This window comes from Hetaerina americana, unplaced genomic scaffold, assembly GCF_022747635.1.
Source record: "Hetaerina americana unplaced genomic scaffold, ioHetAmer1.1.p SCAF_5, whole genome shotgun sequence".
NCBI classification, from domain to species: Eukaryota; Metazoa; Arthropoda; class Insecta; order Odonata; family Calopterygidae; genus Hetaerina; species Hetaerina americana.
This window is the reverse complement of record NW_027287095.1, coordinates 7,318,102-7,343,766: the sequence shown is the minus strand read 5'-3', so window position 1 is coordinate 7,343,766 and position 25,665 is coordinate 7,318,102. Positions and strand designations below refer to the sequence as shown.

Genomic DNA, 25,665 nt, shown 5'->3' with positions numbered 1-25,665 from the left:
CCGCGAAGTGAAAAGTAAAATTAGGATGTTCGCGGATGATACGGTGATCTATCGGGAGATATCTGGGGATGAGGATCGTTTTATTCTAGAGCAGGATTTAGATTGCATTACTAAATGGTGTTCTAACTGGGGATTGACTCTGAATTATAATAAATGTTCAGTGGTAAATTTCTTTAAAAGATCAACGGGATTTGCTTACAAATTAGCTGGAGGTGACCTAGCAGTAGTTGATACGGTAAAATACCTAGGTGTCACATTCACAAAAGACTTAACTTGGGGGACTCACATACGTAAAGTCTGCGGTCAAGCATATAAAAAATTGGGATTCATTAGACGCATTGTCGGCAAAAGTGACTCGAAGGTCAAGGAACGTTGTTACCACGCTCTTGTAAGGCCTCATTTAGAATACGCATGCAGCGTGTGGGATCCGAGTGAAAAAGGTCTCATTCGGGAAATTGAGAAGGTTCAACGCCGGGCAGCCCGTTTTGTAAAAAATTCCTACGATAAAACGCAAAGCGTCACCGAAATGCTCATGGATTTGGGGTGGGAATCATTGGCTGAGAGACGATTCAATGCAAGATTGAAATTATTAAATAAATTTAGATCCGCATGCTTCAGCACCGAGGTCTCGAAAATTATTCGTCCTCCTACATACATTGGTCGCTTGGATCATGCATATAAAATTCGGGAAATAGATGCCAGAACTAGCCGACTCAAGGACTCCTTCTTCCCACGGACAATACGGGATAGCAACTGCAGGGTTATAGATAGCAAAAATTCCACTTGCCACCCTCAGCGTCTAAAAAATAATTAGTTGTATTTAAATGCATGCTCTTCCACTAACCTTATGTGTTTTTCTATAATAACCCATTCTTTCCGAATGACCTCATTCATGTTCCGTTCATCTGTTTTTAAGTCTCTTTCCTTTCAATCCCTCGTCCCTCTCCGCGGGGGGAAATTCCTGCTACCTGCAACGTTGGGTCGCATTCCCTGCCAATTAGAGACTCTTTGGGGGTAGAGTGTTTCGTGGTGCATTTTCATGTGGTAGTGATGTTTCAATTTCTTGCTTGTTGTGTCCTGGCTTCCGTGTTGTAGGATGTCTTTCGTGCTGCATCATGGGGTGCAGTTTTTTAGGTGTTTTGCGGTAAATGTGTTTGCATGAGTATTGGATGAAGGGATTTTTGCATGAGTGTGTGCGCTGCTGTGGGTGTTATTTTCCGTGTTGTTTTTTTTGCATGTGGTATTTTTCTTTTTTACGGTTGGTGACCTAACACCCCCCGCCACACGCCCTTGCGGCGGCTTGCGGGGTATTATGTAGATGTAGATGTAGATGTAGTAGCACTAACAATTCTATCTTACAGATACAAAATTTGTGGGCAAAAACCAACTTTGAACAGAATAGACCGTAATTTGAGCGAAGCCCAAAGATGCTCTTTACTCGGGATAGCATTAGGGTATACAACCGTTAGAAATAATTCCCCTACTGTTATAACTGGGATCAAACCAATAACCCTGGCAATCATGGGACAAAAAGCTATTTCAGATCTAAAGATGAATGGTGTAACTAACCTAATAACCTTACCAATTGAACAAAACCGATTAATCATAGTCAAGAGAGAAATTAGAACCCTGGTCTTAAAAAATGGCAGAAAAGATGGGATGCAGGGACGACAGGAAAGCTAACCCACCAATTCTTCGCTGACATCAAGGCACGCCTTGAACTAAAGTTTGAAATGAGGCAAAAGTTAACGGAACTTACCGGCCTATCTTAAACGCATGGGGAAAACCAACGACGGGGATTGCAGTTGTAGAACAGGCGAAGATACGGCCGAACAGCGCATTCTTCATTGCTCAATAAATGCAGAAAACCAGAGACAGCTGGAGAAAATAAATAGAGGATTAATAAAATCTGGACACTGAGAAGACACTGGAAAATTACTGCCGACAACTTTAGAAACAACTGAAGAATTCCCGAAAGAATATTTCAGGTCAGTGACGAAGGCAACCTAGGCGTAAGAAGAAGAAACACCTATGCAGACTACTTATGAATCAAGATACATTGAATTGTATTGTATTGTTACCAATTAATGTGGAATTGTGTGTGGGTGTATATATATATATATATATATATATATATATATATATATATATATATATATATATATATATATATATATATATATATTCGAAATGGAACGCTCCTCGGCGACGCACAAATATATAAAAACACAGATGTAGATTTTTAAACCATAGAGACACAAAGAAAGGACACTCGCAATATGCTGTTTTGACGTTTCGGCGGCTCGGCCGTCGTCTTCAGAATGGCGTTCTCAGGGAAGAGCGGAGAGGACATGTGTGGGGGAGAGGTGAGGGAAGGAGAGGCAATGGACCAATAGGAAATTAACAAGGGGGTGGGAGGGGAAAGGTAGGCAGCCATATTCATTGGGCTTGGTTCATCCCGGGCGGTTTAAATGACTTTGTCAACCAGATAAGCGCCATCTCGCGGGTTCTCACCTACATCGTTAGTGTTGTTTCTCGATGAGTGCAACAGCCTTTGCAAGCGTCGTTAAGATTCTGCATTCTACTAGAATCCTAGCATAACCATCTCCGCCGTGTTGAGCTCTTGTAATCCACCATACATCTTTGTGCCGAGTGCTAGTGAGTGAGTCTACTCTTCGTGCAATTCAGATGTTGCCAACCCGTTTCCTTTTTCGATTCGATCTTGATTCTCTGCTTCACGGGGAGCTGAGCGATTCACCCAGCTTCATCGTGCCGGGAAGTTTCCTTCCGGAGATGGCCGTAGACATCTTTCGGTAACCATTTGTCTTCTCTTATCTTCAGTGCTTTCAGAGCTTGTTGATTGAGCGCGCTATTGTTCAAGAATATAAATTTACCTAGGACAGCTACGATGACCATCTCCTTGAGCCCACATTGTGACGTTCGGTAAATCTATATATCATTTTATATCATCTACAACTACATGATGCATTTACATAATAACTCGTATGCCACCGAAAGGGCGTGTGGCGGGGGCGTTCAGTCACCACCCTTAAAAGAGAACAAAACCGCATGAAAATCTACATCCCCACAGTGGCGTATACATTCAAGCAAAACCCCTTTATATTTACATGTATGCAAATACATATACTATCAACTAATATATACATGCACCTACAAATGTAGTAAAAATCTATCCAATAAGGTGTAAACAAGAATTGAAAAATAGCAAAGGGAGATTCCACTACCACATGGACATACAACTAATGGACTCCCCCCCACCCCGCCACACGCCCTTGCGGCGGCTCGTAGGGATTTAAGTAGATGTACACTCCCTCCACAGGACACAGGTAGAAAATGTGACACATCTCAGCAGGCAGGCAGTGTAGGCGTGCCCTCCCCCCGCCCACCCAATAGAGAGAGACGTGGGGTGGAAGGAGAAAACAAGCAAAACAGGGAAAGCAATACTATAGCGAGCACTATTCTCTAATTGCAATCCCAGGCGATCATGCGGAAAGAACGGGTTTTGATAACAAAACACACGAGGTTAGTGATTGAGCATGCATTTAAGAAGAACTAATTATTCTTTAGACCCTGAGGGTGGCAAGTGGAGTTTTTGCTATCTATAACCCTGCAGTTGCTATCCCGTATTGTCCGTGGGAAAAAGGAGTCCTTGAGTCTGCTGGTTCTGGCATCTATTTCCCGAATTTTATATGCATGATCCAAGCGATCCACAGCCACACCCACAGCAGCGCACACACTCATGCAAAAATCCCTTCATCCAATACTCATGCAAACACATTAGTATACCGCAAAACAACTAAAAAACTGCACCCCATGATGCAGCACGAAAGACATTCTACAACACGGAAGCCAGGACACAACAAGCAAGAAATTGAAACATCACTACCACATGAAAATGCACCACGAAACACTCTACCCCCAAAGAGTCTCTAATTGGCAGGGAATGCGACCCAACGTTGCAGGTAGCAGGAATTTGCCCCCGCGGAGAGGGACGAGGGATTGAAAGGGAAACTTAAAAACAGATGAACAGAACATGAATGAGGTCATTCGGAAAGAATCTACATCTACATCTACATCTACATAATACCCCGCAAGCCGCCGCAAGGGCGTGTGGCGGGGTATTATGGGTTATAATAGCAAAATGGAATGGGTTATAATAGCAAAACACATAAGGTTAGTGGAAGAGCATGCATTTAAATACAACTAATTATTTTTTAGACGCTGAGGGTGGCAAGTGGAATTTTTGCTATCTATAACCCTGCAGTTGCTATCCCGTATTGTCCGTGGGAAGGAGTCCTTGAGTCGGCTAGTTCTGGCATCTATTTCCCGAATTTTATATGCATGATCCAAGCGACCAATGTATGTAGGAGTACGAATAATTTGCGAGACCTCGGTGCTGAAACATGCGGATCTAAATTTATTTAATAATTTCAATCTTGCATTGAATCGTCTCTCAGCCAATGATTCCCACCCCAAATCCATGAGCATTTCGGTGACGCTTTGCGTTTTATCGTAGGAATTTTTTACAAAACGGGCTGCCCGGCGTTGAACCTTCTCAATTTCCCGAATGAGACCTTTTTTACTCGGGTCCCATACGCTACATGCGTATTCTAAATGAGGCCTTACAAGAGCGTGGTAACAACGTTCCTTGACCTTCGAGTCACGTCTACCGACAATGCGTCCATTAAATCCCAATTCTTTATATGCTTGCCCGCAGAATTTACGTATGTTAGTCCCCCAAGTTAAGTCTTTTGTGAATTTAACACCTAGGTATTTTACCGTATCAACTACTTCTAGGTCAACTCCAGGTAATTTGTAAACAAATGCTGTTGATCTTTTAAAGAAATTTACCCCCGAGCATTTATTAAGAATTTATGACAATCCCCATTTTGAGCACCATTTAGTAATGCAATCTAGATCCCGTGCTAGAATAAAACGATCCTCATCCCCAGATATCTCCCGATAGATCACCGTGTCATCCGCGAATAACCGGGTCGGTATGATACTAATCCAAGTTTGGCTGCAAATGTAGATCTAACTTCGTAAGTCTGTAACCATCAGATGACCTTACCGGAACCCATTCAGTCTACGAGATAACGCTCAGTCCTATTACCTTTAAAATTTTAAATAAAAATGCCACTACTAACATCGATACTTCACACGATATTCATTCTTTCGCCTTATTCCCATGGACACCTACTATTTAGGGACAGCGCGAACGCAGTCCCTGCTACCAAAAATTACACGCCCGAGTTACCCACATTTGGGGCAACCACAGGGGTCAGCCTACCCGGAGTGCAATGGGTAAGCCTCGTCCTGGGGGTACCACCTTGCTGGTCATGGTACACCCCTACGCCAGGTAAGTATGATTAATCCAAGGCCATCCAACTGATTGTCTTCATCCCTAACGTCCCAGGTAGAAAAAGTGCCACCCCGCTGTTTGCAGGGGAAGGCGTGAGATCTCACCCCCATGGAGAGGGACGAGGGGTAGAAGGGGAAGAGTGAAAATACAACGAAACGGGGTAGGAAATTTTGTAGCATGATGTTAATTGTATGTCCGCCCCATGTGGTCATACGATAGGGGATTTGCCAACAATAAGCATGAACATTTACATCTATTTAATACCCCGCAAGCCGCAGCAAGAGCGTGTGGCGGGGGGTGTTAGGACACCACCCGTAATTAAGAAAGAAAAAAACCGCATTCCAAAGCCATAAATGTATACTATTCACAAACAAAACATGTCATATTAGTATTCATGGAAGAAAACTTATACCACACACACATGCAAGCACTCAAACTACCAACAGTATACACATACATCTAGTGTAAAATTAAATTGAATTTAAAATTACATTAAAAATACTTAGTGTTAAATACATGCAAATAAGTAAAATTAATTATTGCCTTGCCGCTGCGTACACCCTAGCGGTTGCTTCTGTAACATTTACGTATGCGTATTCTTTTAAAATGCATGAGCCAATAGCTCATGAGAGTTTGCTATTTTAAAAATAGTATCACGTGTATATACGATAATAACGATGCTGTTGGATATGATGAATTATTTTCTTAATTAAAGGGGTTAACTTTACGCTAGTGTCTACCAGTAGACCACTATGAAGATTAAAATCGACCATCGATGTCACGCTACCGTTTTTGGGTAAAAGCCTTCTCTTCTTCGAATGACAGGAAAGAATGCCTGCTGCGATTTATTAAGTAAAAATTAAGAAGTTTTAAAGGCGTCCTGTTTCGTGGCTATCATGCACCAATTAAACTGCAGGTCATATGACATCAGAGGCCTTGTTCTTATCAACACGGACGACTCTCTCTGCCTCGCTTTCCCATCGTTCCCTTCTACTGATTACGAACTCAAACATACATAGCCCGGCCTCAGGAGATTATTTCGGGGTCAGGCTTTAAACTTGCAATCGAAACGAACGAAATTCGACTGGTCTCTTCCCTTTGCTTCTTTTCTGAGCGATTCATGGTCTCATGACGCGGGTTCCATCGCGGTTTTCTGAAGTCCTCGATTTTTCTGAGTAAATGGTATTCCGTCAAATCGACCCCGAAGCCAGAGTTGCAATTTGTCTCATTTTATTAATTGTACTTCTGAAAACGTGGTTGGGAGTTCAAAAGTTTTCCTCACTTTCTCTCTTCCTTCAGTTCTGCATTTGCCTGGAATTGGAGCGGTGTTTTACATCCCGCTTATTCGTCTCCGGTCCACTTAATTGTACATATTTCATCTGTTGCATACAAAACTCGATCGCGAGTCCATAGTGAAGGTGCTGTGTGAGAACGTTATGATGCTGCTCCATTTCGAGTCTTCTTCATGGTTTGTGCTTCATCCAGTTCTTGTGACATCGACGTAAATACCGCGCGAACCTCCAAAAAGGTGTGTGGCAAGGGGTACAAGCACCAGACGGGAACGATCGGTGATTTACCTCTGCATCATATTCCGCGACCCGCCGCAATGGCGTGTGGCTGGGGGTGTTAGGTCACCACCCGTAAAAGGGAACATAGTGATAAGGGAGAATACGGGAGAGGGAGGGAAAAGGGAAAGACATTCGTTAAAAAGCTATCAAAAAACGTCCACGCTCTCTCTCTTCCTCTCTCACTAATATTTCGTGCATTTTTCGTGTGCATCTAACACTCTCTTCATTCGCACCAGTGAAACGGATATGCTGTGATTTCTGCGCAGCTTGTCAGCATTTTCGTGAAGTCACTTGCCAGCATATTCTCCTGTCACTCTGTGTGGATTGGGCGCCTTTCCTTGTGTGTCGTGTACATAAGCTTGTGGGTATTTATTTTATCAACGTATTATATATCGTGAAATAATGATTCATTGTGAACTGTAGTACAAAGGCATATATATTATCTTGTTATGCCCGGTTTTGAAGTGCAGCTGTGTGTTGTGTCCGAGTTCAACGAGACCTAATCTCAGCGATGGATTACTGCTAATATTAAGAACAACATCAGAAGAAACACTATCAACATGCCTCCTACGCTGATAGATGCATTCATAACTATTGGCCAAGGAGCCCAATTGACAGTCAGCCATATAGTGATCGTGAAACATTGCAAAGCAGTACATATTTAATTCTCCCGTCCACTTCTGACTTGAAGAAGGGAATGTCTCGCCGACGCGACTGAGGAGCGGTTGCCTTCTTCCTCAATGATCGGATTATTCAAACTTTCAAGTAAGTTGCCTTTCTCTTTATGATCATTGCGAAACGTGAAAAGGAGCCGTTGTCGGATATCCACCAAGACGAGTGGTGGGGATCCTCAACGAATCCCTTGCCTTTTTAACGCCGGATTCCGTCGCTGAATTTTCCATTCGTCTACATGTACTTAATACCTCGCAAGCCGCCGCAAGGGCGTGTGGCGGAGGGTGTTTGGGCACCACCCATAATGAAGAAAAAAAGCCGCAAGCAAAAGCCATAAATTCATGCAGCCCACACACAAAACATGGTATACATTCATGCCTAAACCCCTACAACCCACACACATGCAAACACACCAGCTATCAAATAACACTCCAATGCACCCACAATTACACCTGATATGTTTGCAACGTTTAACCTAGCTCAGACCCGTCAATCAAATGTTTTTTATATCTCTCAAGTGATTTCGGTTTGTTACTATTATGATTTCTGACTGTTCGGGGAAAGAATGAGTATTTATATCTATTTGTACTGGGATTTGAATTTCATTCCATCCATTCATTACATACTCTTCCTATCGTTCGAGCCGCCGAAGAGACGTGTGGCATGGGAATATCCATCAGTCTTCCCTCGAAAACTAATTAGAATTAAAGAGAAAAATATTCTCCAAATTATCCTTAAAGGAAATATATTAGGTAGTTCATGCTTTTCACCCATTTATACAGTAAACCTTTTGAATTTTTTTCGATTCTTCAGTGGACGTAATTCTTTATTTTTTAACTGGAGTTATGATAAATTGCCAAGGGAGATAATATGTAGTATTTTAATACATTTTGTTTATTGTGTTCCCAATTGCTGAGTATCATCTACATCATGAGATGATGATACTCAGCAATTGGGAACACAATAAACAACATGTATTAAAATACTACATATTATCTCCCTTGGCAATTTATCATATGTATGTATATAGTATGATCGACGTTAATATTGCATTCTAGTTAGCCGTCTCCAATCTATGGAAATATTTTGGTACTGGTATTTTAATCTTCTGCCGGTAGGAAAAAAATACTAGGGATATTCATATTTTCAAATTTAAAATGATTGAATTACCTAAGCTGATATTCTTTCGACTTACGTCTTTAACCACTTACACAATACGGCTCAAATTATTTTAGTTTTTTACAACTCATGAAATTATATCTTAACCGATTTGTAAATTTAATCTAAGCTTCTTTATCTTGGACTCGGGTCAATTTACATACGCGTCGTAATCCATGCTTCAATATTTAAAATGTCATTGCGAGAATGTTTTATTCGTCACTCGATAAGCTTAATTTTCTTAGTAACTATTATCTTAACACGGGGATAAACCTTTTTGAGGCCTCAGCGCCCAAATAGTTTGTTGAAAGCAAATGTGTGTACTGGATATATTAAAAAACAATTGATTTGTAAATGATTTGAATTCTCATCCTAAAAAATGCTATGCGTTATAACTTCTACCATTTTATTATCGTAGGTGATGTTGTAACATTGTAAATGAAATGATATATATTGCTACGTGTTTTAGTTAATTAAAATGTAATGCATACATTTCGTAATTCGTTTCCGTTCTCATTGAATACAAACACAAACGTTTTCAATGCCCATATCAATGCCTCTCACTCTGAATCTACAAAATTCACCTCGGAGCATACGTCTATTTATTATTTATTTTACATACGTAACTATTTGATACACCGTGCACAACTCCTGGTTAATGACGTATTTTTTTCAAATTAATTTTCAAGTTTTGGCAGCTGTTGCTATGTAATGGCTATGTGGGAGGGGCGAGGGCGTTTGTTGTAGGAAAGACGTCCCTATTGGTTGTTTCTATTTGCAACCACCTTTCACTTTTGGGGGCGGAAGGGTGAGTGCATGCAATGACCGTTGCAACCGTCGCGATGCGCCTGGGGTATATATAGGAGACCCCCTTCGCATTTTTTGCACATTCTGCTCTTCTGGCTTGAGGCGTAAGTTTTCGTAGTCCATCTTGAGATTTTGTGTTTGTAAGTGATTGTGCTCGGTGGTGCATTCTTGTTGCATACGACAACTCTGCTGCTTCGATTGGCGATGGATTCCTTCATCTCGCTGCTCTGCTTCATGGGAAGCCCAGCGGACGATGACTCTCCCAGGTTCGACATGCTGGGGAGTCTCCCTCCGGAGATGGCCGTTCACATATTGAGGTGAATTATCTTTGATTTTTACACTACACTCTCCTTATTACGTTGAGACTGATGCTGCTATTTTAAAACATAAGAATTGGAATAGTGTAGCTATTTTAAAATATATTAGCTTCCAATTCTGAAATTATTTAATAGCATCAGTATTATTAGTTTTGTTTCCGGCTGATTCTGTCACAGTCATCTAATGAGAATAAGAATCAATTAAATATAAAAAATGTCGGTAATGGTATCATTGATTTTAACAATTTAGTGTTATGATCCCATTCAGATGTAAATTTATGTGTCAAATTTAATTTAAGGAAGTTAACATTGCAATTATTATTATTTAGCCATTATATTAAGTTATCAAATTATTGTGTTTCTATTTCATCTAACTGGCTTTGAATTATGCTTTTTCTCCGTTTTTGTTGCTAAATAATTCAATATATATTACTGTGCACTATCGTACATTTAAGTCATCTATGTCTTTCTTCACTTTCATTGCCTCGCCGTTCCTAAATCTCGTTATACCACAATTATATTATTAATGCAAGGTATGCCTTTGGTCTCTTCATAAATTACGGAACTACGTTCCTGAGATGTAATCTCTGTTAGAATGGCTCTTGCTGGATTTCGGGATGACACACTCACTTGCCCTCGATCTAACATTATTATTTAAAATAATAAGTACTGCATACGTTTAATATAATTGAATACTAACATTTATAACTACGATACTTATATAGATTTCTCTCATATTATTAGGATGTTGGACCCTGCCGCATTGCTGTCCAGTACCCTCGTCAATAAGACGTGGTTGTCCTTGGTTCACTCGGACGCCGTGCTGAGGTCTCGCGTCCGTCAACACCTTCGTCGCTTGAGGAAGGAGAGAGCCAAGCCGTTGAACATCAAGTTCCGAGGCCTCAGGAACCGTGGACAGGCAATACGTGCCTTTGGTTCGGCGAACGAGAGCTTCGAGATGAAGGCGATGCCGACCAAAAGAGGTGACAATTTATTTCTTACTTCATTGGTATATGTTTATGTTGTGAAGATATAGGGCGAATCACTTCGTTTTTCACATTTGAATGTGTATGTAAACGACTATTTCTGTCTTTATTTACAGGCGAGGCCCCCGTGGTGAATCGCCCACCAGTGACCATCACAAAGGGCAAAGGGTTGATCGCGAAGAAAATATTCCGGAATGTTAAAACCACTTCACGTGTGGGTGAGTGAGGATTTATAACTTATTTTATGTCATCCTTTTTTTAATTCTACGCTTACCTTACCTTTGGGAGTTTCACTCAAATTGTGGTCTGATTGCTTGTGACGATAGAACCTCTAATTATAGGGCTACAATTAATTTTACAACTTTTTCTAGCATCTTTTAACATAATTTTTGGCTTTTTGGTATGACATTCCTGTGGGGGTGACATTATGTGGGTGTTTTCCATGTTCTGTTTTGCATTTGTTTAATTTGACATTTCATATTACTTTTGGATACAATTGAATTATTTTCCATGTTTCCCTCAGTTATATTCAAAAGTATATCTGCCACATTTAAGTGATCACACAGACGATGTATATATCCAATACTGACGTTCTTCTCAATTACTTAATGGAAATTGGTAGACACTAATTGATATTTTAATTGATATAATGAGGCATTTTTATTCTTTATTTTACAGCCATTGAGACTATTCTCGGCCGTTCTTCAGGTATGGCCTCTTCCAGATCTTCATCCGAGTCTGCCGCGATTGTTTGTGGAAAAAATTCGCCGGCGAGACATTGTTCGAGGAGTTTGAGATATTGACATTTGTTGTCTCCTGGTTTACTCATTATGACGACGGCTTCCATTACCTGTATTACCTGGGAAATAAATTTTTTTAAAGATAAAGTCATCCATGTCTTTCTTTACTCTCATTGCCTCGCCGTTGCCTACATCTCGTTATACCACATTTAAATTGCATACTTTAAACGGACATGAAATATACATGTGATGGAGTATGTGTAGCCTTAAACGTGTGTTTTTCATCATGCCTGTGGGCAAGGTCAAAATCATTCGTCATTTTAGTATCCCCTAATAGCCACCGTAATTTACATTATTTCTTTTGAACAATTTTTTACATTATGAACAGTTTATTCTGCCAAATTGCTAAAGTTTGATTTTATAATCTTAGGTTCCCATACGCTATGTAGAAAATATACGCTCCAGTGGTGCTTTCGTCCATCTTATTATTTTTCATTATTTATATATTTTCAGGTTAAATCTTTATCGGGAAGTAAGAAAGGAAGATCTATACTAATAGTTAGAGATAAGGCAGGTAAGATAATAGTTGACGCAGGAAAAATCAAGGAGAGATGGAAGGAGTACATAGGAGAACTGTATAGTAAAGAACTTAGACCAACAGAGTTAGCCATTGAAAAAGAATATGACGTAGAGGAAGATAGCTTAGGTCCAGGCATACTAGACGATGAGATAGAAAGGGTATTCAGGGAGATGAAACTAAATAAGGCCGTGGGGGTGGATAACATTCCTGCGGAACAATGGAAATATTTAGGAAAATGTGGGAGGAAGAGGCTATATGGGCTGATTCGTAGTATATATGAGGAAGGAATCTGGCCGGAAGACTTTGTGAGATCAGTTTTAGTTCCTATTCCGAAAAAGGTATCGGCACACTGTAACGGCCCACAGATACATTACGCGCGTCGTGTTTCTTTACCGAGGCATCGCCACCACCTTTCTCGCAATACCCCAGCCGCCCCCGTTAGAGGAAAAAAATGATTGTATCCATTTTTGGAGATAACTCCATGAACCATCGCCTGCAGTCATCAACCCATTATTGCATGACGTTTTCATTTAGTCATTGTCTTCATTGATCACGGACGGAGAAAATATATTTATATGACTGAGCCTCGGGATAATCGCTTCAACCGACGAATACTACTGCCCTGGAATAGGAATCTGTCAAATGAATATAGAAAATAGTTAGACAATACGGAAGTAGACTACAATTGTATTGCGTAAATTATATTAGAGAGAAATTCGAGTCCAGATAAATCGATAACATTATTTTGTAAATGCCATTTTTAAATACAATATTTATATTTTAAAATTGTAAAATTCACATCAGTCTGGGTTGATCTCCTACAGTCTTGCCAAATAACAAACAAGTGGAGTCAGCTGTGAAGAGGCGAATTGGACATGACACCGAGAGTAGGAAAACTAAAGCAGTGCTACCAAATCTTGCGAGAGATTTTACGGAGAAATTGAACCGTCGACAGGGGGCAACACACGCATTCAAACGAATGCGTCACACCTGATCGAGATTCATGCTCAATATAGACATATGCGCACTTTTGAAATTTTGGAAAAAGGAAGTGGCAAACAGGACATAAACTATGAAATAGAGGGTTCAGTACTAACTACGGCCAAATCAAGTCAAATATTTCGCGTATTACGGGTGGCGGGGATATGTAATGAGAAAGCTAAGAGAGGTGTTATTTTGCTCTATATATTCCTTATTTGGACTATGTCGGAAGTATTTGGGATCCTTGGGAGAAAATTTGGCAAAAAGAATTAGATGATGTTCAGAGAAAATCCACCAGATTCGTTAAAAATTGATATACGTAATAAGAACACAAGTGTGACAGGTCTCTTAGTGAAATTAGGCTGGGAACTACTTGAAGTGCGGAGAGAACAAGCCAGGCTTAGACTTTTAGAACGGTTCAGAACAAACGAGTTTAATGATGACACTAAAGAATTATAATTGCCCCACACTACTTAGGTAGATCAGACAAAAGATATTAAATAAGGGAAAGAGATTCCAGTACGGATAGATTCAAATGCTCAATCTTCCCCAGGGCAATCAGAAATCATAATAGTAAAAACCAAAGTCACTTTAGAAATATTAAAAACATTGAATTTACTGGTCGGAAAACTATTAAACATTTCAAAGACATCAGTTATAGTTGTAGGTGCATGTGTATGTTAGTTGGTAGTTTGAGGGCTTACATCTGTGTGGGGTGTAAGTGTTCTTGCATGGATATATGCCAAGTTTTTTTTGTGGATGTATGAATTTGTGGCTTTTGCATGCGGTTTTTTCTTAATTACGGGTGGTGCCCTGAAACCCCACGCCCTTGCAGCGGCTTGCGAGGTACTAATTAGATGTAGACATCTGAGTTCTGCGACTGTTAACGAACCAAACAATTGCTCGCCAGGGGCAGCCGTTGCCACAAGCTCACTAATAATTAGTGGCTGATGCTTTATCGTAAGAATGCTAAAATTACGTTCTAGAAATATACCATATTCGACAAAATTGGAGAGGCGTTGACTCTATGGCTGCATACTCTTACCACACTTAGAGTTGTGCAAGTAGTTGTATATTAGACAGGATTTCACGAGGCGAGAGGTTCAATAATTTCATTAGCTGAAATCACATTCAAAATAAAAAAAATCGTGCAAATCGACTTCCACAGAGGCGTACATATTCATGCAAATACCTCTTTAAATTTCACGCATGCAAACTCATATACAATCAACTAAAAGGCACATGGACATACGAATATACCTTGTTTACTTCTACATCTAGAAAATATCCCACAATCCGTCGTAAGGGCGTATGGTGGGGGGTGTTGTCAACACTCGTAAAAGAGAACAAAACCACATGCAAAATCAAGATATTCATTCTAACCACACCCATAGTGGCGTATTGATTCGTGCAAAACCTTTTTAACATACACACATGCAAAAACATTTACTAGCAATCAACGAACACATGCACCTTAGAATGTAGAAAAAAATTATCCAATAACGTGCAAACAAGGATTTGAAAAGTAAGGAGGCGAAATGACACCACCACATGACATGCCACATGCAATGGCCTGAGTCCCCAAGGTCTCCAATAAGGATATGCAGCATACAATGGTCTCCGCACAACCCCAATCATGTTACCTCCACGCTACATCATAATCAGCATTATTCTGAGACAGTTGTGACACAAAAGTTTGAAATCAACCTTCAGCGATGGTCAAAACGACCATGCAGAGCTCAATGTGCGAGAGAAAATGAAGAATGAATATTTCCTAGGAATAAAAACCGGTCCCAAGCGGTAGACACACAAGTGACATTCGACTGACTTCCCCCCTTTGTTTCTTCGCTCGAGTCGACCCAGGGCATCTCTCGGGAACCTCACTTCGTTCTATATGTGAATTACCGTTTACTTTACTTCTCCCCCAAAACCGATACCCCCATTCTATTGAGTCTTGTTAAAATATCAACGGTGACGTGAGGACTTCAACATATTACTCAGCAACTTGTAATTTCAGTTCGGCCGCTGCCTCGAAGCCGATAAGTGTTCGACGTCCTATCTTTCAGCTGTCCACTTAAATCCTATTCTATATTTCTAACTTAAATCTCATTATTTTATGCGTGTGCATTAAGTGATGGTTCTCCGTAAGGATGTGCTGTTTCTGCTTCATTCGGTTATTTTGTTTTCATTGGTGGCGGAATTTTAGTGTGTCTCCAAAGCTTCGGTGTTCTCCATCGAATTCCCGATGCATTTTCGCGTCAGCTATCTCTATTATGTGAGTTTTGTGCACCGTATGAAGCCAGTGATGAAGGGAAAACCTTTACGTTTCCTATCCAGTGGCATCTTGATGAAGAAAAGCAATTAAGGAGAGATAAGTATATTTTCATCTCCATGATTTATTGCTCTGGTCGGATAAAATTCCGGGTAAGTTTTATTTCTCTTTATGCTCGTTGTAAAACATGGAAATCAGTTTCTGCCGGATATTCTCTAGGACCAGGATACTGTAACCGCATCGCGTAAGCCAAAGCCAAAACTGGTGTTTGAGTTATTCATCGTTACACCGAAATCCTTCATCCAATGTATCGAACCTCCTGTAGGGTTTGTTATAGTAATCATGCTTCGCAGTATTGGCTGATCTTAGGCCGAGTCGCGTTGTATCTCTTGGATTGTCGCAAGAGGAGAATAATCGGAATATATTTGCTTGTTTGCTTATACTTCGATTTCAACTGCTGACGTTATAAGGTTCACTTTGGGTGATTTTAAGTTTGGTACACACTATTACTTTAACTCTTTTACAGCTATGTTAGCGAACTCAAGCAATGATTATTTAAATATTGTTATTTGCATATCCTTAATTTTTTAATCCGATTAAACCCAAAGGAGTTTGAAATATGCTACATTCCTCGGTATTATTATGAACTTAAGTAATTTTACGCCGTGGGATTGAAATCCGATTTTGTCGACAACTGCTGCTGCTCTATATTTTCGCTGTAAAAGTTTTTGATTAGCAATGGTTGATATTATGTAATTAAAAACCTACACGAAAGAGTCCGAACAATTGAAGCGTATCCGATGAGTAGTCTGAGGCCCCGATTACATCTACATCCTCATCTACTCAATACCCCGCAAACCGCTGCTAGGGCGTGTGGTGGGGGGTGCTAGGACATAAACCGTAAAACAGAATAAAATCGTAAGCAAAACCAACAGAAAACATGATAATGCACACCTACACACCCTTATTTATCCATGAAAAACTTATATTAACTGAAGTTCGTAAAAATAAATATACTAGCAACTCATATACACAGGCATTGACTTCGAATTTTTATTATTATGGTTCTTCATTACGAGTAGGCTAGGAAAACAAGAAGTAAAATAATTCTTTGGTTATTGTGCCAAGTAATTCTTCTTCTTTTAAGATATAGTTTGAATTACAAAATAGGCGTTACAAAAAAAACAATTACAAAACACCCCCCGCCACACGCCCTTGCGGCGGCTTGCGGGGTATTATGTAGATGTAGATAGGCGTTAGTATATTTTGCATTTTTTCTCACGATTTTAGTCTTGCTAATACTATATACATTATTTAAAACATATTGCTTTAGTGGTGACTTTTAGATTTGGGTAGTTTATTCAACTCTATATCACGGAGTTCCAGCGCGGTCAGCTCACTATCCCTTATACCCTTTCGTGAAGGTTAATAGAAGTTGCATTTCATACTCAAACCTTTTAGATTTGATTTTGATATAGGTACATTTTAGTTGGGATTTGATGAAACGTACGGAGGAAACTTATGAGATAGATTCATAGTATTCATAGCATAGGCATTGACTTCGAATTTTTACTATTATGGTCCTTAATTGTTCGAGGAAAGAACGATTATTTATATCTATCTGTACACTATCTCCCTTACCCTGTCTGATTCTTCATCTACATAATACCCAGCAAGCCACCGAGAAGATGTGTGGCAGGAGGTTATTAGAGAGACCTCTCTTTCTTTTTTTCAATATTTACCCAGTGACTGTGATTTTCAAAGTGACATTGATTCGGTAGGACTGTGTGAACTGTAATTCAATGATACGAGTAGGCTAGGAACACAAAAAGTCAAATAATTCTTTGGTAATTGTGCCAATTAATTCTCTTAAGATATGGATTAGCCGAGAGACTTATCCTGGAAATCCCTCCCAGGGATCATATCCTTTGTTAAAGCTTCTAATATTCTTGCTTTAGCATATGGAAGTGTTATAAACTGAGTTGTTATTTTGTGGTGTAATTTCACCATTGACTACTAGGATACTATAGTAAATTTACACACTCTCTACAAAAAATGTGATCTTTATTGTAGTTTGAATTACCCAATAGGCGTAAGTATATTTTTTATTTTTTCTCACGATTTTAGTCCTGCTAATACTATATACATTGTTTAAAAAATATTGCTATAGTGGTGACTTTTACATTTGGGTGGTTTATACAACTCTATATCACGGTGTTCCAAAGCGCACTGCTCCCTTTCCCCTATACCCTTTCGTGAAGTTTAATAGAAGTTTACTAGGGTTTACTAGAAGGTACATTTTAGTTGGGATTTGATGAAACGTACGGAGGAAACTTATGAGATAGATTCATAGTATTTCAAATAGTTATTATTTATTAACGATTTTATTGACTACAAATAAGGACACACAAAAAATCTCGGGTTATTTTATGAAGTTACCTGTACTTCACTGGATTAATGAATTGGAAATAGGAAAATCGTAGAATCTTTAGACTTTTGATTGTAATACTGTGTAAATATTCCAAAAATAGGGAAAAATTTTAAATTAAAGCCATGCGTAATTACTTTTTCCAATTTCAGCGGGTGTGAAAAGATAATGAAACTTCTCTGTTAGTGGCCCTCAATTTATGAATCAATGTGCTCTTTCCTTGTAATCTGTTAACATTGTTAGGGACATCGATTCGCACTTGCATAATTTTTGAAAACATTACGTTTTATTTCACACACCCTTGTGGTGGCTCGCAGGGTACTGAATTAATCTGAAACTATGTTTATTTACTTGGGACTCCCTAAACTGTAAGAGATTTTTAGCTGATTTCAATTCAATTCCGTCTTTCCTTTTGGCGAAAGGAAGTTTTAACGGAAAGTGGGAGGTGCTAGTTTTGAACAACGCCATGCAATTGGCTGACACTAGTTGCAACCACCTTTCACTTTTGGGGGCGGGTGTCTTTGAATGGCCGCTGCAGCCGTTGCGTTGGTGCTCGGGGGATATAAATATGAGTGATTCTCTTCGAATATTTGCATTTTCTGCTTCGCTGTTGTGAGTTGTGGAGGTATTGATACTTGATCCTTTGAGTGTGACTTAGTAATCCGCATTGCCCTGAGTGTATTCGGTGTGCATTCCTATTGCATACAACGATTCTGCTGCTTCGATTGGCGATGGATTCCTTCATCTCGCTGCTCTGCTTCATGGGAAGCCCGACGGACGATGACTCTCCCAGGTTCGACGTGCTGGGGAGTCTCCCTCCGGAGATGGCCGTCCACATATTGAGGTTCGTGATCTTTGAATTTTGATAAATGCCTGTTATATTATTTTTTTGAAAATTTTGAACGCACTATCGATGCTGATCACAATTGATTTGTAAATGGGACTTATATTTGGAAACTGGGCCGGATAGCATTTCAGTGAATTACAAATTTTCATATAAATATTTCCATTTTTCATCTTTCTCCTCACTCAAGATTTAATTCCAAATCTGTCTTACGAACGGACCCAATATATTTCTAGCAACAAAATTTGACAGAGATCGGTGAACAAGATGGAGTTATCAACTGTAATACATTGGTTTATCGTTTTTCGTCAAATTTTGAAGCACCTCTATTGATTTGTATTCAGGAATTCAGTAGACATAAGTTGCCATCACTTGTTTTAACAATGAAATATCCTCAGGTACACATTTTATGGGATAATAACCATTGTGCCATAGCTATAATTTTTATTGCAGCAATTTTTTCAAAAACCTTAGTAACCTCATTATCTTCGTGAGTTTTTGCAATTTTCCTCAAAGAATCACTTATGATTTAATTGACATTTTAGTAAATAGGACGCTTTCGAAAAAGGTTTTCGAAAAGACTTCTTTTGTCATCTAATAAACCTTTTTTAGAAATTCACGAATCATCTCTTTTTAATGCTTCCGGAATTCGCCGTAATCTTTTGGTTATTTAGGCTATGTACGTGATACTGTCCAATCCCAGTCTTGGACGTTGCCACATGTAATTAAGTTTTAGGAGAATAATTTCACAATTCATTCTGATTACGTATACATTGTTTTCACTTACTTGTAAATGATATAATTGAACCGCATTCGAAACAATGTTACTTATATTTTATCTCATTGTTTAGGATGTTGGACCCTGCCGCATTGCTGTCCAGTGCCCTCGTCAGCCAGACTTGGTTGTCCGTGGTTCACTCGGACTACGTGCTGAGGTCTCGCGTCCATCAACACCTTCGTCGCTTGAGGAAGGAGAGAGCCAAGCCGTTGAACATCAAGTTCCGAGGCCTCAGGAACCGTGGCCAGGCAGTTCGTGCCTTTTGTGCGACGAACGAGAGCTTTGAGATGAAGGCGATAACACCGAAGCCAGGTATTCCCTTCATTCTCACTTAGAAATAGAATTTCGGCGAGAATAGACTTAGACCACTGTTTGTCTTTCGTGTGTAATAACTCATATTACTCTGTCATTGTAGATCTGGATCGTTTGGGATTTCTGCCTCCGGTTGTCATCACCAAGGGTGGGAATACGTTCCTGAAGAAAACCATCAGCACTGCTAAAGCGGCTACTCGATCGGGTGAGGATTTAATATATAATTCCTTTTCTTCTCCTCTTTCCATAAGAATAGTCTTTACTTCTTTCTGCTTTTGATATTTCTCTTTGTGTATATACATGATCATTCAGAATTCATCATTGTACATCTCGACCGTGATAATATTTTGATTTTTGCAAACACTATGGTATTCATACTAATACTTTTTGTAATTTTCCTCAGAGCTTCTTGTTCTTACTCTTTAAATTGATTTTGAAAATTTTTCCCTGTCTGTGGTCATTTTATCATAATATGTGGTGGCAGAACCTTTATTATTTTCCATCAAATAGAAGAAAGATAATTTTATTCAGCAACGTCCTCTTATTTTAAATGCATACCTTCAGAATAAAAATTAAACTATCACCTAGAACATCATTTGAATCATCATATAAGAGCCTCACTTGTCTGTGCTGGATGCGTTTAGACATTAACGCGCTATCGCGTTGTATATGACTCAAATTAGTGAGAATGTGCTCTTATGATGGATCATATTATGCTAAATTTTTTGCCATGCCCCATCTTTTAAATTTCTCTCTTCTGGACTATTATTGTTACAATCAATTCATTTTGTCCAATTTCCTTTTTTTCTGTTTTCTCAATTCAATGCTTTGATTGCCATAAATCATGTCTACCATCAATTTATTGGTTTCCCACGTATTTTATTGTTTTTAATCGAATTCTTCTCTCGGCTGTTATAGCGATGGGGAAAATTCTCAAGATGCCTGTTGGCAAAGCGGCGTCTTCTACCAGGTCTTCTTGTCAATCCACCGGAAGTGTTAACCGCGGCAATTCACCTGCAAGAACAACCACGAAAAGGATGAGATTCTGACACTTATTGCCATATCGTGTACAGTACGTGAAAAATGACTCCTATTGTAAAATTTGGGAAATAAATTTGTCTAAGGAAAATTCATCTTTGTCTTTATTTGTATTCCTGCCTTTTAATTTTTAATGCTTTTAAAAGGTCGGTTTATCTTTTTTTGCACGTAATATGTTGCTGTTCGATTAATAGTAGATGATACAGTTAGATGGAGTGCAGTGTTCGAGATTTTTTCTGGAAAAAGGATTTCCTTTCACGATGGTGATTTGTGCGGTGCCTGAGTGCTCGTAGGTTCCTGAGTGCTCCATGAGGCCATAACGTTTTTAGCCGAATGACCCGCTGGAAATCGATAGTTACGGTTAGCAAGTTTTGTTGGAATGGTGTGTATGGGTTAATTATCATTCACGGTCATTTAAGTGGCACTCATGATAGATAACTCAAAATATCCAAACTATTTTTCATCCCATGGAATGCGAAAACCAACTGTAGATGATTCAGTCAGATATTTTGAAATCATTTTATCAGCGTCATGCCTCTTTTTTAATAGGTAATGTAATAAATATTTTAAATTTCAAAGCTTTAGCAATTTCTTGTGGTTCTCATGTTCTTTCCGTTTATTTCTTAGTATTCGCATTAATCTTCGGGCATTTTTACATGGCTTTATTACCGCCTGGTGTTTTCTGTTTGCAGACATTTATCTTAATGCTATTATTCTTAGTTTTAACTTCCGTATTCATGCAATGTTGTATTAATTTTTAATATGCAAGTCCAATCTGGAGATGGGAGAGCAAATTCTAGTCTTTCGTGATTACCAATAAGGGTAAGGAGGACCTGAATTCTATATTGGTATTTTTCCGCCGTCATGTAATATCCTCTGCACCACCATGCACATTTCTTCAAGAATTTTAAGTGGATGTTTTTCCTGTTTCCTTCAGACACGCTTCCTTTCCCGTATCCTTTATCCATCACACCTTTTGTTACCCCCTGCCATATACTTTTATAATGGATTTCGGGGTATTTACGTAGATGCATACATATATCTTAACCGAAGACATAGTTTTAAACAAGTGCTAATTTTTCCCACTACAGAAGTCCTCTGGTATATTAAAAAGGAGATCAAAAATGAACCACAACCACTTATGCGATAAAAATCTCCATTCTAAGATTAACTGGAAGGCAAAACCGGAAAAGTCTATTAATCCATGGCCATGCAAAATATGATCCCCATTCCTGATGTCACAGGTGAGAAATGTAGCACTCTACTGGTGGCAGTGGACCGCGCCCCCGGGCAGAGGGGCGGAAGGGGAGCTTTAAAGTACAGTGGAAGGCGATTAGAGAATGTCTCAACGAGTACTGCGTTAAATGCATTTTCACGCGGGGAGGAATTTGCTAACAAAACAAACGAAAAATAAAAGGCGTCCATATCGGTAAAACTCATTATTCCCTAGGCAATTCGGGAGTCAAGAGACATTCTTGCTAAATCTTACCCTTCAGTAGCTATCCCTTAGGGTCTGTGGGAAGAAGGAGTGTACTCGCTCCGGCGTCTATTTCTCGAATTTCATATGCATCATCCAATTGACCAATGTGACACACGAGTATGTTCGAATACGAATACTTGACGACACCTCGGCGCTGAAACAAGTGGCTGTTTGGTAAATTCAAACTGCAATTGCGATACATCGTTTTGGTTCTGATGACTCCAAACCAATTTTAGAAGCATATCTGTGTCACTTTTTGGTTTGTCGTAAGAGTTTTTAAGGAATCCGCCCACTCTTCATTGAGCCTTCTCAATATCCCGGACAAAGTAATAGCTAGATATAGTTAACTCCAGCTTTCCAAAATTATCAATGATCTTACATAACAGTTATCAGCTCACTTGGTTTCCATTTCTACGGCTCACGAATCTTAGCATAGAAAATGCACCTATTTCATGTTATTATCCTAGTTGTTTGTTAGAACACCCCGGGTGGAAAATGTCGTTTGCTATGCAATACACTAGGTAATACTAATGAAATAATTGAGACGCAAGTAATACAACAAGCTAACGATACTCCATAATACCAATCGATACATTTTAGCACTCATATAGAAAATAAGAGAAATAACTTTCTAAGCATGCGTAATGACTCAAAACCTCAAGGATGCCTGCAATTTGTATTCGCGACATTTAGTCAGGACTGTTATAAGTAATGAGGGCTATTTGTGTGCGGGTATCCATACTAATTATATAGTGTAGGTCACATTGATAATTATAACTCACATTACCGATAGTTTGAATATGGATTCCATATTTAAAAATAAGAGTTAAGAAAGGAGCGGTTTGGAGTTACGACGCAAAAAGGGTTCGTGATTAGGTGGAATAACAGATTCCACTCATGTCCCAATTGAAGGCGCCATGTTTCGCCGCAGGATTTTATCATTTCCCACCGTTCTTCATGTCGCTCTCAAGGTGTTCTGTCCCCCTGTCCATGAAAAATGACTTCATACCAACGACGTTGCTACGCCCGAATGACACCCTGCAAACCACCGCTAAAGTGTGATGCCGAAATTCTGAGGAAAAGTATAGTGTGTTAATCGTGATATCATATTTTCTCATGAGAGAGCAAGGCACACCGTTGATCTGCAATACAGGTTTACTTACATAGCTCTTGCTTTAGTTACATTAGTCAAGTTACAAAGCAAAACTCTTGCGAAGTTACATTTTTAGGGGGGATCAAAGGCACATATCATTGCCGATGCTATTGAATTAAAAAATGTCGCGCAAAAAAGAGTTCATTCACTTGGGAGCGACTCCGTGATGAAACGGTAGAGCGTTTGAGGCCGCGTTAGAAGGATGCACATGAACGTCGTGGTCAACTATTTTAAAGATGCTCTTTTGGCTGTTAGCATGTATTAAACTGCGAAACCCCGGCGCAGATTAGCTGTAAAATTTGCTAATTTCTTTTCAACGTTAAAAGTGGAATTGAATACATTGGATGGATAAGTTGCTTGCGGGATATGATATAAACATTTAATCCCAGTTCGAATTTATGATAGAGCAATTCGCAATCGTAATATATCAGTTAGCAATCGGGAATGTTACTAATATTCTGCATTATACCATCGTTAATTGTTAATTCTATCTTGATTGACATGGCGTATCATCACAGCATTTTGTTAATAAGGGATAAACAATACTGCCATTTAGACTATTCACTTATTTATTATACCATGTAGTGCCAAATTCAATGCCTCGGGTCACCGTCAGTTGAATATCCGAATTTAATTTCAATTTGAATCGTACATATCCAATAGGAGGGTAAACTTCGACAGCTTGAGGGTTGGCCCTTGCAGCTCCTCATAATTCTTGAGAACGAAATGAAGTCCGGCGGTTTCAGAGCGGGACTGTAGGGCAGCTTACATTTAAAGCATTGCCTTTCTCATTGGGGTGCTTTATCAGAAAAAAACGTTGTGGAACTGTTAAAAATGGCGTCAATCAGAATTAAATGCCATTTTATCCTTTTCTGGTGATAAAAGAGGGCATATTATATGTAGTTATATTAGCGTAGGTAAATAAATAAGAGGAGAGGAGTGGGTTTAATATTTTGTGTGTAATTGCAAATTGGTGGGGCAGCGGTAAAATAAAATCAAAAAGAACCTTAAAGGGTTCAAGTAGTTTCCCTGTGTACGTAGTGCTGCGCAGGCATTGCGTTAATTATGGCGAAATTCGTAGCGGAAGGTAAAATGCCTCATACTCATTCATATTTTGTCGCCGCGGTTTTGCATGAGTGCCAATAGAAGATCGTATGTGATAAAGTTTAATTGAACAACTGTGACTCCGTGGCGCAACGGTAGCGCGTCTGACTCCAGATCAGAAGGTTGCGTGTTCAAATCACGTCGGGGTCAATGTTGTTTTTTAGAAAAATATTCCATGGCATGAATTTATTCGCGCGCGTGCCGCGTGCAGTCTACGATAATATGACAGCTTCATGAATTGTTGCGCCGGTTTATATTATTGTGTTTTCAGTAGTCAAGTATATGTACGGTGCTTCGCAGATGCATTCCTTTTGCAGGAAAGGGATAAAGGGAGTCAATATCAATGAATACCTGCAATTGTTCCGTGTCAATTCAATAATACTTCTTATTTTCATAATCTCAATCTGTTGAAATCATACATGGTGGCATTAAGAAAGTATCGGTAATCTCCACGATTAAATTAATTTTAATCTATATTGAAGTTTTGACTTGTACATATTTAATTTACATAAAAATTCATTCGCAATTGCTGTCCACATTTGCTGTTACGGCCAACTGTTTTCTCTGCTGGATAATATTTTCATATAACACGAAAAAGTGCAATTCAAAATAAGGTGTATCTCGGAATGCTACCATAAAATGTGCAAGTAAATTACAAACTAGAAGTTTTGGATTTTTTCATTTGAAAAACTATGTAAAAACATGGAATCTGAATGACCTTTCTCTTGAATAATCTTGGCGAGAAGCGATTTTTTTCAGTCTCAGAAAAGCCACAATGCCAAATATAGGTGTGGTTTTTCATAATTCGGAACCTTCCCCCTTATCGACCCGCTTGACATTTTTTTGGTTTCCTTACATTCCTTCCCTCCTGAACCATCCAAGGTCTGGTCAGCGTTACTTATCGCGAATCACCTTCCGTGTCCCCGATTGCACCGCAGATGCAGTGTTCCGTCACCTTCCCCACATCCCAGTCACCGTGTTTCCCATTTCATTATCATCGCGGAATTATTAGTCGGGGATTCGAAGTTCAAATTTTTCCCGAGTGCTCCGCAGTTTTCGCGTTG

General features: G+C 39.3%; 2 non-coding genes across 2 annotated transcripts; one reads left to right on the top strand and one right to left on the bottom strand.

The window, feature by feature from the left end:
- Positions 1–5,225: 5,225 nt before the first annotated feature.
- On the bottom strand, positions 5,226–5,388 carry LOC139694461 (U1 spliceosomal RNA). The gene has a single exon (XR_011702140.1). It is a non-coding gene; the product is annotated as a U1 spliceosomal RNA (small nuclear RNA).
- Positions 5,389–24,679: 19,291 nt separating this feature from the next.
- Positions 24,680–24,751, top strand: TRNAW-CCA (transfer RNA tryptophan (anticodon CCA)). The gene has a single exon. It is a non-coding gene; the product is annotated as a tRNA-Trp (tRNA).
- The last annotated feature ends 914 nt before the right edge of the window (positions 24,752–25,665 follow it).